We start from the raw sequence: 15,050 nt of genomic DNA, 5'->3' as shown, positions 1-15,050 counted from the left end.
AATTCATTTCTAAATGTCGTCCTCTCTTTGCACTGTGAGAGGTGATCAATGATGTCATTAATTCGCTTACATACTCTGGCTTTGTGTACTGTCTCTCTTTGCGTTGATCTCTTTCTCTAGCTCTCCCTCTCTCTCTCTCTCTCTCTCTCTCTCTCTCTCTCTCTCTCTCTCTCTCTCTCTCTCTCTCTCTCTCTCCCAGCTGTCTCTCTACGCTCTCCTCTTTTTTAAAAGACCAACATGCCTTCCAAAGCCATTGCCTCCATACCTTTTAGGGTTCTGATACTACTGTACATTTTCTTGTCTTTATCTTCCTCCATGTTATCTCTGCTCTGGTTTGTCCAGGAACATGACACGAACCCAGGAAGGACCTCCTTTCTGCTTATCACATTACCCAACCCCCCCTACACTACACCATGTACTGTATTTCACAGAAGAACCTGACTGGAGGTTACATACTGTAGGTCAATCTCTCTATCCTAGACCCAACTGAGTCGAGTCCCAGACCGCCACTCGAGCAAGTACACAGGAAATCAGTGTGCTAGATACATGGATGTGGAAGTACTGTATGAGCTCTGTTTTAGCTGCTATTGGTGTAAAAATTATAGAATGCCTGATTACCATTGGATTTACCTAATTGATCACCATGGAAACAATCAATTCTAAGGTTGTGGACATTTTGAAATGTTGTTATTGAAACAGTATGGCGAAAAATACAGAATAGTTTGTGTACAGCACAGAGTGTCAGCTATGAACAGCTTCACGATGTGCTTGAATGCCATTTCTTATTCTGTAACTGTGGTTTTGCAAACTATAACTCCATACATTATGTGTGGAATTGTTCATATTCAAAGCTCTGTTTAATTCATAGAAATAATCTTCCACAAAAATTCATTGAAATGCATTGCCTAAACATTAATTACATTCACATTCATTCTAATTTGTCTTAATTTCCCTTTCCCATGATAGAAAATGTATATTTTCCTACTGATTATTCCGTGCTTGCCACAGAGAGTAAAATAAATGCAATTCGAATTTCAACATAATTTAAACCAAATTGGTCCTATATTCATTTGATCACAGAAACAACATTTTGGGAAAATATATTATTTGAAAAGGGATCTGAATTAAATACAGACAGACAGATACATTTTTTCAGAAAGGGGAAAGCAGACACAACAATGCAGAGAGCAACTATTTGTGAGTCCTATGAGTATTCACACTGAGCATAAACCCCCCTGAACATATAACACAGCTATGTTGCAAACATTTTTTATCACACCACTCTCTTATGTTGGAAAGCACCCTTGTGGGAGTTGAGAGAAAAAGTTTTCCAAATTATTGAACTTTGGAGATGTAACTTGACGGTGCATTATAGTTTTCTATTAAGACGCCATTGGTGCTGGGGTTGGTGGAATGGTGCTAATCAGAGCGTAGGGAACTGAGCGGAATGGTTCCCTAATTACCTGGTCTGTGATCGCCTCATACATCACCCAGATATATGAGCCAGATAGCACACATACACACACAAACACACACACACACACACACAAGCACACACATACACACAGATGGGCACACACTGGCAGACACAGACCAACAGACCCACACACACACACAAAAGGTCAGTGTTTCACTCTATTATAACTTTACACTTTTCCCTTGAGGTTATGTATGTATTTTTGATGGAATAGCAGTGCAGGAGCGTGTATACAGTATGTAACAAAAAATATAATAATAATAATATGAATGATATGTAGTGGTTGATTATTGGCTTGTGTGAAACCATACTAATTCAAACCAATTAAAGAGTGTATACCATACAGTTTTACCATGTTATATTTTAATTTCTGCACAGACAAAAATGACAAGCAATGTATTTACAGAAACCTGTACAAAAGCAAATTACATTATGTAAAATATTTCATAAATAGAAGTGGGCTTGCGTTCAATACATTTTGCCATGTTCAGCTAAGCTGCGTGCATAGTGAATCATAATAAACGATGATAATCTGTTTCTTCAATTTCCATATCAACATCCAAGTCGCAGGACAAATAGTTTATGGTTAATATTACACATCTCATCACAGACTGTGAATGCTCAACGACGAATAGAAGAGAGAGCTGACTAAACATACACCTCAGGTAGCAAAAATAGTATACTTTTTTTTTGTTACCAAACTTGACAGTCATCTGTGGATTACCAGGTCAAGGAAAGACCATTTAATTTTCTCCCTGTTTCTTTTCTATCAGTTAATATTGTACATTCAGAAGTAAGCACAGGTAGCATATTGCATGTTTGAGTAAAGAGTTAATCAAAAAAGATAATATATAACACTTATCGCCCTCTATTTCACTTTCTCTGTCTTTCTAGAAACAGACACGCAATTTCCTTTATGTTCACTGAAAGTACTGTATAACACAACGAGAACCTACTACACAACTTCTCTATTGTTTCCAGTGAATTTTTGTAATGTATGTGTTGTAAATGTGTGTTTGTGAGTGTGTATTAGGGGTTGCTGTACATCCTGAGGTGTGTATTCTGTCAGCATCTCTACCTTAAAACTTTTTTTTTACTCCTCACTTCCTTGTTCAACCTCTACATTAGCATTTCTAGGCTTCCTCACATCCTGAACAGTCAAATGTCTCTCAGTTTTTCTTCTACCAGCCTCAACGTGTTCAATCCGGAAGAGTGTTTCATGCACACAAGGTTGTTGCACTGAACATGTACATCAGCAGAACACCATAGGATAATAATTGTTCCATTATATCGTCATTATTACTAGTATTAAGCAGTACAAAAAGTTGTAATTTCGTTATGAAACCACACTGTGCCAGGAATGGATATTCATCCCTTGAACAGTCCACATCAAGACCACATCAAGACTCATCAAATAGCCACTCTGTATCAATGTACCACGCTGTATCTACTGTATCAGGCTTACTGACATTTGACTGGTCACATCCCGAGAAGCCAGAAAGTCATTGGATTTTTCCTCTATCGTATAAGAATCTTCAGGTGTTATTTAAAATTGGACCAACTCCACTACTTTTAGAAAGCATGTCAGCATAATTGGTTTTGTACCATTCCAAACCAACATTGAATCATACCAATTGGTATAAAAAAGGCACAATTGCATATTTTGCATTCACTCTAAAGGTTTGTATTTTTTAAATTTTTCTTTTTTACAGAAGCACTCTAAATATACAAAGTGTCGACAGAAAATATGACAAAAAAAGGAAATACTTAATGATGATCATTTCCATGGTTCTGACTGTTATTGTATATCAAATAGAAAAAAGAAAGAGGGAAAAATGGGATGGAAATACCATGCCGGTACAAAGTTGCAAATCGTCTTACTGTACTATGTGTCAGACATTACAGGTGAGCAACCTTGAACCTAATCTATGTTATCACAGGGTTTGTTCAGTGGAATGGGGAACGTTGTGGAAATTTGTCTGACAGGAACAAAACAAACAATCAAATAAATATGGAAAGTTAAAGAAATGTGCTAAATAAACGTACATTTCTTCCTCCTCAAACTGATATACTAAGTCATACTACATGGCTAATGTCAGTTTAGGTATAATGAAAGCAAGCAACAAGATGGACCTCCATGTTCACAGGGTAAGGATTTTTTTGTATATATATATTTTTTTCATTTTTTTTATCCTTCTGAGTAAGTAAATTCCTTTTAAACATGCAATAAAAAGTACATATTTATGTATACAGTTTATAAGCATAGGAACACTTATTCGAACGACAAGTAGCACTTACAGACTACAGATTGGTGGACTGCCAAAAAGCAGTCCGTTTTGAACCAAAGGGTTAGCTAACATACAAAAGGGTTTCCATTGCATCTGATATTCATCTGATATTATTTTGATCGGTTATGGTGGCAAGACCTTGTGCCTACTCACCAGTGAAAAAGTCTACTTGCGATGGGTAAGGAGGCACAATGTCTTCATATTGTGTGTGTGTGTTTCTGTGTGTATACGTGGTTGTCCAAAATAGTTTGCCTACATGTCGCACCCTTGCTCAATTCAACCTACGCTCTCAATTACATTTACATATATGCAGGTATTTAAAGCAACTTCTAGTAGTATTGTAGTTTCTCCCTGGATAAATTATGTATCCATGTACCTTCATGCCAGTTTGTTGTTTCCTATGCTTTGGTTTCTCTTTCCTACTAAATTGTAAGATGCTAAACTGATGTCTTTTTCCCACGCCTCTTTGTAACTGTACATCAATAGGTATTTTCGATTGTAATTCATTGAGCTAATTCTTGCTCAAAGATGTCTGTCTGTGCCATATGAATATGTACTTCCGCCATTAGTGACATCTCCATTTATGGGTAGGTAGACATGGACCTTGTTAGAGTACTATGCTTACCATTATGTGATAGAGAGTGTGTTCATGTCAGTGTTGTGTACACTATGGTATTTATTGCTCATTCTAGCTCACACACTAACACAAAATAAGATTAATGGTAAAACTTCACCACATAGCTTTCCTCGACCAGCTCAACCTACCTTATTATGAATACTTTTACATACCCAGCACTTTTCTCAACTAACTCACCTCAACTCTACCCATGACATGTTAGCTGTGTGTTGATTTGTGTGAATTTGTGTCTGCTTGTCTGTGTGGGCAACTTTAATCTGAATCGGAATCAATATATGCACAACCACGTACAAACATATTACGCAATTCAAGCAAAGACCAGCAACCAGTTCAGATTGGTCATGGCTCTAGATGGAAACTTGCATCTCCAAGTTTTTTTTTTTTTTGTCTTCAACTCTCAGGCTATCCAAAGATAGAGAAAGAGAGATAGAGAAGGGGAAAGTGAGCTTTAAAGCATGGGTCTGAATCGATGTATATGTACAATGTTCACTTCTATAAGTGTCTATGAAAGAGACAAAGAGAGTATATGCACACTGGTAAATAAGCATACTTCGACATTAGTTCATCATTCACCCTGTGGGTCAGGACTCCTGTGGCTTGGACATTGCCAACCACATTGACTCCATTTAGTCCATTTGTCAATGATATTCTCCTATGAATGAGGCGATACACACAGTCTCATCCACAGGACAGAAAGTTAAAGCTTAGTCTTTCCCAACTGTTAACGACGATGCCATGCTAGTAGCCTTCGCAGTTTGTTGTAGTTTGGTTGTGTTTTGGTCTCTTTTTGAATGAAAATGCAACATTTAATCATAAGCTGTTGAAATGCAGAATCCAGAGTGGGTAGCACGTGACGTGATACATGACACATTACTGTATGTAGGCTATGTGATGCTTGCATCAAGGTGGGAGTGTCACTAAGTCCCCAAAAGGCATGACATCAGTCCTCTGTCACATGTCTCATTGTCACACTCAAACTAATCTACAGGTACAGTTATAGAAAAAGAAGGGAAAATAAAGAAAGGTCCTCTTTTGTACAGTACAGTCTTTGCGAGGTGGGGTCAGGGAGAGATAATGCATGCACGTTTTATGGAAATGAGTTGGTCAGGCAGCAGTAATGTTCCCATTGGCAGGCCAGCAGCAGTTATCCAATATCTCACTTTGAGTCCCACCAATAGCCCCACCCTCTTCTTCCGCAGGATATGGTCAGAATCTGAATTCTAAAAGGGATTATGTTTGTATCCACGTAGATTTTAGCATTGTTTCGTGTTGTTGTTGTTGTTGTCTTGGAGAGGGGTTATCCTTGGACCTTTCCTGCTCAGCCAAGGTCAGTTTGGTAGAGTAAAAAGTGTCTTTAGTTGTTGTTGTCGTGGTAACCTACTATATTCTTGATGTTTGTTGGTAGAACTATGCGTACCATGGCGCTAGCTCCCCCGCCCCCCTCACAGGTAGACCTCCCGGCGGGTAAGCGTGCCACATGGTGAGGGCTTGTACTCCCCGGTGGGGGCCAGAGGGATCTCCTCAATGGGGTGACCCACCACCCCCTCCTCAACCCCCGGCGGGCTGAAACTGGGCGAGCCGAAGGCCTCGTAGGAGGACGAGGAGGAGGCTTTCTTCTTGTTGAGCAGGTTGCGGTTGCGGTCATTGCCCAGCATCACGTGGGAGGAGGGGTCTCCGTTGGACATGGCGGCCAGGGCTTCCTGACTGCCAGGATGCTGCTGCTGCTGCTCGGGAGGGCTGCTGCCGCTACCGCCGCCGGTCATGAAGGTGGAAAGCTTTGGTTGTTGGGTGGTGGTCGTCTTAGGCCGTCGCTCAGGCGACATGCGCACAGGCATCCAGCAGGAGTCAGAGTGGCCGTACTCATCGCATTCCCGGGTGCACTTGCCTGTCATGGCTACGTCGGGCAAGGGCCGGGTGTCTGAAGGGAAGAGAAAGAGAAGAGAGAAGGGTCGTTAGTGAAGGTGTTCCGTTTCCCCCAAGTGGGATATAGCTAGATATTATTAATAGAAATTCTAAATCTTAAAACTTGTTGTTAGGTTATGGTATGTGACACATTACATTTGTTAACAGGAAGTGTATTTGTCTGCCATTAGATGCGATAGTTTGTACATCTCAACGTTGATAATTGGATGACAAAAAAAATATCAAATTAAGTTTGGTTGCCATGGTTATTGGGCGCCTAATGTAAGCATTATGCTTTCAATTGTATCATTGGCAAAAGTATTCAGATTTAATTGATACAATTGCTTTTGCTTTCATGCAAAACACACACCACATGAACAAAACAAACAAAATCTAAGTTAAAAAAGAACACTGCACCGAACGACGACAACACCTCAAACTGAAAACATTGAGTAATAGCTGAAATAATGTCATGCTTCAAAATGTGGGGAAGGGGCAAATTGTGTTGCTCCTAAACCATTGTCTAATGATGTGTAATGCTATCTACTCTGTATGTAGGTGTATGCTGCTGTACTGTATGTGGACATGTATGTTAAAGAGAGTGTGATAACAAGCTCTATATAAGCCAATTGAGTGTGATAACAAGCTCTATATAAGCCAATTTCTTATTTAGAGATAGACATAGAGTCACGGTCTGACCTACTGTAGGTAGCCTGCTAGTCAATCACATATAATACTACGGGCCTTAATCATTTACCAGACAGATGAAGGAAAGATAAGATGACCTACAGTACATGTAATTTGTTCTGAAATATACATTGTATGCATTGAACGCAACACTAAAAATATCACTGCAACTAGTGTACAATGAATATCACCAATAGAGCTACTATTATGCCACAACTGCTACCGCTACTATTAATCATTAGTATTGTTACTTACTGATTTCTTGCACAAAAACAGATCAATCAATTAACAGACGAGCGACAGAAACTATATATCTTATGCGACAGAACAATCCACCTCACAAGCTGAGTTCTAAGTTAAAGCTAGACGTTAAAAGCTGTCAGTGCCAGTGTTACAGTAAATAGATGCCATGTTAGATGTGGTCTGCCAATGACCAGAAAGATGCGAGGTATGAAAAAAAAACAAGCAAGAGGGGGTGAAGTGCAAAGTTAGAAAGCATGCTGCCCTGCCCTTAAACATTTATTTTACCATGGCTTACTTTTAATGCTCTTTTTCTCCTGTAAAAGAAGAATAGAATAAAATCACTGGTTGTGCTTGGCATTTTAGGCACTTTCAAAATATACTGTATGAGAAATTCTCCACTGCATTGAATGAGACTACAATTCAGTATAAAACAAGGAATTAATGAAACTAATCAAAGATACAGTTAGAGTAATTATAGCTCGTTTTTCAACCACTCCACAAATTTCTTGTTAACAAACTATAATTTTGGCAAGTCGGTTAGGACATCTACTTTGTGCATGACAAGTAATTTTTCCAACAATTGTTTACAGACAGATTATTTCACTTATAATTCACTGTATCACAATTCCAGTGGGTCAGAAGTTTACATACACGAAGTTGACTGTGCCTTTAAACAGCTTGGACAATTGCAGAAAATTATGTCATGGCTTTAGAAGCTTCTGATAGGCTAATTGACATCATTCAATTGGAGGTGTACCTGTGGATGTATTTCAAGGCCTACCTTCAAACTCAGTGCCTCTTTGTTTGACATCATGGGAAAATGAAAATAAATCAGCCAAGACCTCAGAAAACAATTTCTAGACCTCCACAGGTCTGGTTCATCCTTGGGAGCAATTTTCAAACGCCTGAAGGTACCACGTTCATCTGTACAAACAATAGTATGCAAGTATAAACACCATGGGACCATGCAGCCGTCATTCCGCTCAGGAAGGAGACGCGTTCTGTCTCCTAGAGATGAACGTACTTTGGTGTGAAAAGTGCAAATCAATCCCAGAACAACAGCAAAGGACCTTGTGAAGTTGCTGGAGGAATTAGGTACAAAAGTATCTATATCCACAGTAAAACGAGTCCTATATCAACATAACCTGAAAGGCCGCTCAGCAAGGAAGAAACCACTGCTCCAAAACCGCCATAAAAAAGCCAGACTACGGTTTGTAACTGCACATGGGGACAAAAGGTGCACTTTTTGGAGAAATGTCCTCTGGTCTGATGAAACAAAAATTGAACTGTTTGGCATAATGACCATCGTTATGTTTGGAGGAAAAAGGGGGTCCTTGCAAGCCAAAGAACACCATCACAACCGTGAAGCACGGGGGTGGCAGCATCATGCTGTGGGGGTGCTTTGCTGCACGTCATGATGCTTTACTAGCGTGCTCGCACACGCTTTTTCAGTTCTGCCCACAAATGTTCAATAGGATTGAGGTCAGGGCTTTGTATTGTCCACTCCAATACCTTGACTTTGTTGTCCTTAAGCCATTTTGCCACAACGTTGGATGTATGCTTGGGGTCATTGTCCATTTGGAAGACCCATTTGCGACCAAGCTTTAACTTCCTGACTGATGTCTTGAGATGTTGCTTCAATATATCCACATAATTATACTTCCTCATGATAACATCTATTTTGTGAAGTGCATCATTCCCTCCTGCAGCAAAGCCCCCCCACAACATGATGCTGCCACCCCCGTGATTCATGGTTGGGATGGTGTTCTTCGGCTTGCTAGGACCCCCTTTTTCCTCCAAACATAACGATGGTCATTATGCCAAACAGTTCAGGCTTTTTTTTGGCGGTTTTAGAGCAGTGGCTTCTTGCTTTCAGAGCGGCCTTTCAGGTTATGTCGATATAGGACTCGTTTTACTATGGATATAGATACTTTTTACCTGTTTCCTCCAGCATCTTCACAAGGTCCTTTGCTGTTGTTCTGGGATTGATTTGCACTTTTCACACCAAAGTACGTTCATCTCTAGGAGACAGAATGCGTCTCCTTCCTGAGTGGTATGGCGGCTGCGTGATCCCATGGTGTTTATACTTGCGTACTATTGTTTGTACACATGAACGTGGTACCTTCAGGCGTTTGGAAATTACTCCCAAGGTTGAACCAGGCTTGTGGAGGTCTCAAAAAAAATATGAGGTCTTGGCTGATTTATTTTGATGTCAAGCAAAGAGGCACTGAGTTTGAAGGTAGGCCTTGAAATACATCCACAGGTACACCTCCAATTGACTCAAATTATGTCAATTAGCCTATCAGAAGCTTCTAAAGCCATGACATAATTTTCTGCAATTTTCCAAGATGTTTAAAGGCACAGTCAACTTAGTGTATGTAACCTTCTGACCCACTGGAATTGTGATACAGTGAATTATAAGTGAAATAATCTGTCCGTAAACAATTGTTGAAAAAATGACTTGCCAAAACTATAGTTTGTTAACAAGAAATGTGTGGAGTGGTTGAAAAACTAGTTTTAATGACTCCAATCTTAGTGTATGTAAATTTCCGACTTCAACTGTATAGTGTGGACTCATGAATCAAGACTTACAGTGGGGAAAAAAAGTATTTAGTCAGCCACCAATTGTGCAAGTTCTCCCACTTAAAAAGATGAGAGAGGCCTGTAATTTTCATCATAGGTACACGTCAACTATGACAGACAAATTGAGGAAAAAAAATCCAGAAAATCACATTGTAGGATTTTTTATGAATTTATTTGCAAATTATGGTGGAAAATAAGTATTTGGTCACCTACAAACAAGCAAGATTTCTGGCTCTCACAGACCTGTAACTTCTTCTTTAAGAGGCTCCTCTGTCCTCCACTCGTTACCTGTATTAATGGCACCTGTTTGGACTTGTTATCAGTATAAAAGACACCTGTCCACAACCTCAAACAGTCACACTCCAAACTCCACTATGGCCAAGACCAAAGAGCTGTCAAAGGACACCAGAAACAAAATTGTAGACCTGCACCAGGCTGGGAAGACTGAATCTGCAATAGGTAAGCAGCTTGGTTTGAAGAAATCAACTGTGGGAGCAATTATTAGGAAATGGAAGACATACAAGACCACTGATAATCTCCCTCGATCTGGGGCTCCACGCAAGATCTCACCCCGTGGGGTCAAAATGATCACAAGAATGGTGAGCAAAAATTCCACAACCACACGGGGGGACCTAGTGAATGACCTGCAGAGAGCTGGGACCAAAGTAACAAAGCCTACCATCAGTAACACACTACGCCGCCAGGGACTCAAATCCTGCAGTGCAAGACGTGTCCCCCTGCTTAAGCCAGTACATGTCCAGGCCCGTCTGAAGTTTGCTAGAGTGCATTTGGATGATCCAGAAGAGGATTGGGAGAATGTCATATGGTCAGATGAAACCAAAATAGTAAAAACTCAACTCGTCGTGTTTGGAGGACAAAGAATGCTGAGTTGCATCCAAAGAACACCATACCTACTGTGAAGCATGGGGGTGGAAACATCATGCTTTGGGGCTGTTTTTCTGCAAAGGGACCAGGACGACTGATCTGTGTAAAGGAAAGAATGAATGGGGCCATGTATCGTGAGATTTTGAGTGAAAACCTCCTTCCATCAGCAAGGGCATTGAAGATGAAACGTGGCTGGGTCTTTCAGCATGACAATGATCCCAAACACACCGCCCGGGCAACGAAGGAGTGGCTTCGTAAGAAGCATTTCAAGGTCCTGGAGTGGCCTAGCCAGTCTCCAGATCTCAACCCCATAGAAAATCTTTGGAGGGAGTTGAAAGTCTGTGTTGCCCAGCGACAGCCCCAAAACATCACTGCTCTAGAGGAGATCTGCATGGAGGAATGGGCCAAAATACCAGCAACAGTGTGTGAAAACCTTGTGAAGACTTACAGAAAACGTTTGACCTGTGTCATTGCCAACAAAGAGTATATAACAAAGTATTGAGAAACTTTTGTTATTGACCAAATACTTATTTTCCACCATAATTTGCAAATAAATGCATTAAAAATCCTACAATGTGATTTTCTGGATTTTTTTCCCTCAATTTGTCTGTCATAGTTGACGTGTACCTATGATGAAAATTACAGGCCTCTCTCATCTTTTTAAGTGGGAGAACTTGCACAATTGGTGGCTGACTAAATACTTTTTTCCCCACTGTATATAGATAGAGATAGAAATAAACAAAACGATAGAGAGAAGAGAGGGAGAAAGAATGAGAGCAATATAGTTCTGTTGATTGGAATGTTTGATCCATAATGAATTGCTTGTCTGGGTAGAATGCTTCTTATATAATCTACATATTGTATCAAATACATCATGAGTGCCATTCCTCTGTGTCTGTGAGTCCCTTGCCTTTTCCCAACTGAAATTAATATCAGTACAAAAAATCACTTGTAGCAGTGGATCGTAACAAATCCATATGCAGTCAGTGCTAAGGTAGTAGCTACAGAACATGTAGACCTAGACAAGAATTGAACACATATTCAAGACATTTGGTGGGTTATCCATGGCATTTGTGAACCATAGAAAATAGAAATTCCAGCCATAAATACACTAAACAATTTGAATGGAGTCATGGCAACCACTGTTTATTGCTAACATGCCAGACATTAAAAGTGAAATAAAAGCCGTAGAATGGATGTAGAAAGGCAAAAAAAGAAGAAAGAAAGAAAGAAAGAAAGAAAGAAAGAAAGAAAGAAAGAAAGAAAGAAAGAAAGAAAGAAAGAAAGAAAGAAAGAAAGAAAGAAAGAAAGAAAGAAAGAAAGAAAGAAAGAAAGAAAGTAAGAAAATAAGTAAGATATCTCCTTTTTTCCCCAGAGTAACGCTTGATGGTTGAGCATTCAGGTAGATAAAACCAGAGATCACATATCTGTCTGAGCAAAGAGACACCTTTCCTTGGATGAATCGCCCTGATTGGCTCTTCCACCCAGCATGGCCTACAATTGAGCCATCAAGGTATTAGTCATGAGCTGCTACCCACACCCAGCCCTCTCGCTCCTGAGTGTCGGAGCTCGTCTGATCGCCCTACTCACCCTCTCGCCCCAATCATACTCCCAGCACCTCGGAGAGAAAGGAGAGGGGGGAAGTGGAGGCCCTCTCGCTTTGCTAAGGTCTCATTGGTATACTGTCCTGCCTACAGCTAGCACCTCCACTGCCCTCAGTGAGAGATAGGCCTCCACACAGGGCTAGGCTGCCTTCTAATGAGAACTGCTACAGTATATATCATATCATGCCGCCTATAGTGATGTTTCTCACAGGGAAAATATCTAGCAAATTTTCTAATTTTAACAGCTGAGGTGCTAATGCTGATGCTATTGTGTTCAAAATCCTTTCCAACTCACTTTTTGTTTTTAACAGACATACAGAAACTATTATAAAATACAAGATGTGATGATTCTAAGCTAAACTAAGGTTTATATGCATGCTGTGATATTTCTCACATATTTCTCCTGTTGTATTACAAGTTGGTCACAAGCAGGAGAAATTAAAAACAAACCATTGCAGTCTCTGTACGTGCACTGAACGTTTTTGATCAGAAACCGTCCACTGGGAACAAACTGGTTGAATCAACATTGTTTCAACGCAATTTGTCAACGTATTGTGACGTGGAATCTACGTGGAAAATACATTGGATTTCAAAAAAGTTATCAATGTAAACTGTTGTTTTGAGGGTGAAATTTCACAGACAGGATTATGGTAACTAATTTTCAACATACACTACCAGTCAAAGGTTTTAGAACACCTAGTCATTCAGGGTTTTTCTTTATTTTTACTATTTTCTACATTGTAGAATAATAGTGAAGACATAAAAACTATGAAATAACAAATATGGACTCATGTAGTAACCAAAAAAGTGTTAAACATATCAAAATATATTTTATTTTTGAGATTCTTCGAATAGTCACCCTTTGCCTTGATGACAGCTTTGCAAACTCTTGGCATTCTCTGAACAAGCTTCACATGGAATGCTTTTCCAACAGTCTTGAAGGATTTCCCACATATACTGAGCAATTGTTGGCTGCTTTTCCTTCACTCTGCGGTCCGACTCATCCCAAACCATCTCAATTTGGTTGAAATCGGGGGATTGTGGAGGCCAGGTCATCTGATGCAGCACTCCATCACTCTCCTTATTGGTAAAATAGCCCTTACACAGCCTGGAGGTGTGTTGGGTCATTGTCCTGCTGAAAAACAAATGATAGTCCCACTAAGCCCAAACCAGATGGGATGGCGTATCGCTGCAGAATGCTGTGGTAGCCATGCTGGCTAAGTGTGCCTTGAATTCTAAATAAATCACAGACAGTGTCACCAGCAAAGCACCCCCACACCATAACACCTCCTACTCCATGCTTTATGGTGGGAAATACACATGCAGCGATCATCCGTTCACCCACACCGCGTCTCACAAAGACACGGTGGTTGGAACCAAAAATCTCCAATTTGGACTCCAGACCAAAGGACAAATGTCCACCGGTCTAATGTCCATTGCTCGTGTTTCTTGGCCCAAGCAAGTCTCTTCTTCTTCTTGGTGTCCTTTAGTAGTGGTTTCTTTGCAGCAATTCGACCATGAAGGCCTGATATGTCTGTTACTTGAACTCTGTGAAGCATTTATTTGGGCTGCAATTTCTGAGGCTGGTAACTTTAACCACTACGGGATCGGTGTCCTGTATACAGGACAGTTGAGCTAACGTGCGCTAATGTGATTAGCATGACTGTTGTAAGTAACAGCAAACGTTCCAGGACATAGACATTTCTTATATGGGCAGAAAGCTTAAATTCTTGTTAATCTAACTGCACTGTCCAATTTACAGTAGCTATTACAGTGAAAAAATACCATGCTATTGTTTGAGGAGAGTGCACAACAAGAAAAAACCTATCACGGCAACTGGTTTGATACATTCACCTCTGAAGGTAAATAATGTACTTACATTCAGTAATATTGCTCTGATTTGTCATGCTAAGGGTCCCAAGAAAAAATATAGCATAGTTTTGTTTGATAAAATAAATTTAAATATTCAAATGTATGAACTGTGTTCTATAGTTTAAACCTCTGCTGTCTTTGGCGCCACACCCACCCCGCCAGGCCATCTAGATGTGTGAAATTTAGTGTATAAGCTAATGATCCATCATGTATGACATTCCTGGGAGTGTGTAAACTTACATTTTGTATTACCATATAATTTCTGTATTTTCTCTATAGTTATGTACTTGAAAATGTATCAATTGACCAATTCGGCACATTTGGGCAGACTTGATACAAAATAGTCCAGTATTGCAATGCTTCACTGGATCAGTCTAAAACTCTGCATGCACCTAAACTGCAATAATATATTGTGGCCTTTCTCTTGCATTTCAAAGATGATCTTTTACCAGATCTAATGTGTTTTATTATCCTACATTAATTTCAAATTTCCACAAACTTCATAGTGTTTCCTTTCAAATGGTATCAAGAATATGCATATCTTTGCTTCAGGTCCTGAGCTACAGGCAGTTAGATTTGGGTATGTCATTTTAGGCTAAAATTATTCTCACTTTAACAGTTGAGATAATGGGACAATTCTCAACCCTGGGCGGCTGAGAAGGAAAAAGATGTCTCCCCTTCCGAGCCATATTTCGTGCTGGCTCCGTGGCATCTTAATATACACAGAAATGCTGTCTGAACCTAGTCCATCTGTAAACAAGCGGGTCTGATCTGCTGGCTAATATGTTCACCTGCCTGGGGACTGCAGACGGAAATTAGCTGTTGGCTAAATCTGGTACAACACATCTTTTCTCAAGTGTACTGAGACTTAT

At 40.0% G+C, this 15,050-nt stretch overlaps 1 pseudogene across 1 annotated transcript in view; it reads right to left on the bottom strand.

Moving 5' to 3' along the window:
* Positions 1–4,788: 4,788 nt before the first annotated feature.
* The window catches only part of LOC311113063 (protocadherin-7-like), a 202,011-nt pseudogene continuing 191,749 nt past the window's right edge, over positions 4,789–15,050 (bottom strand). The window contains exon 3 of the transcript in view: positions 4,789–6,320. The product of the transcript in view is annotated as a protocadherin-7-like (transcript). The remainder of the gene's footprint in view (positions 6,321–15,050) is intronic.

The sequence above is a fragment of the Coregonus lavaretus genome, assembly GCF_964263955.1.
Source record: "Coregonus lavaretus genome assembly, chromosome: 39".
Taxonomy (NCBI): Eukaryota; Metazoa; Chordata; class Actinopteri; order Salmoniformes; family Salmonidae; genus Coregonus; species Coregonus lavaretus.
Note: the sequence above shows the minus strand (reverse complement) of the source record. Positions and strands in the feature narration are given on the sequence as shown.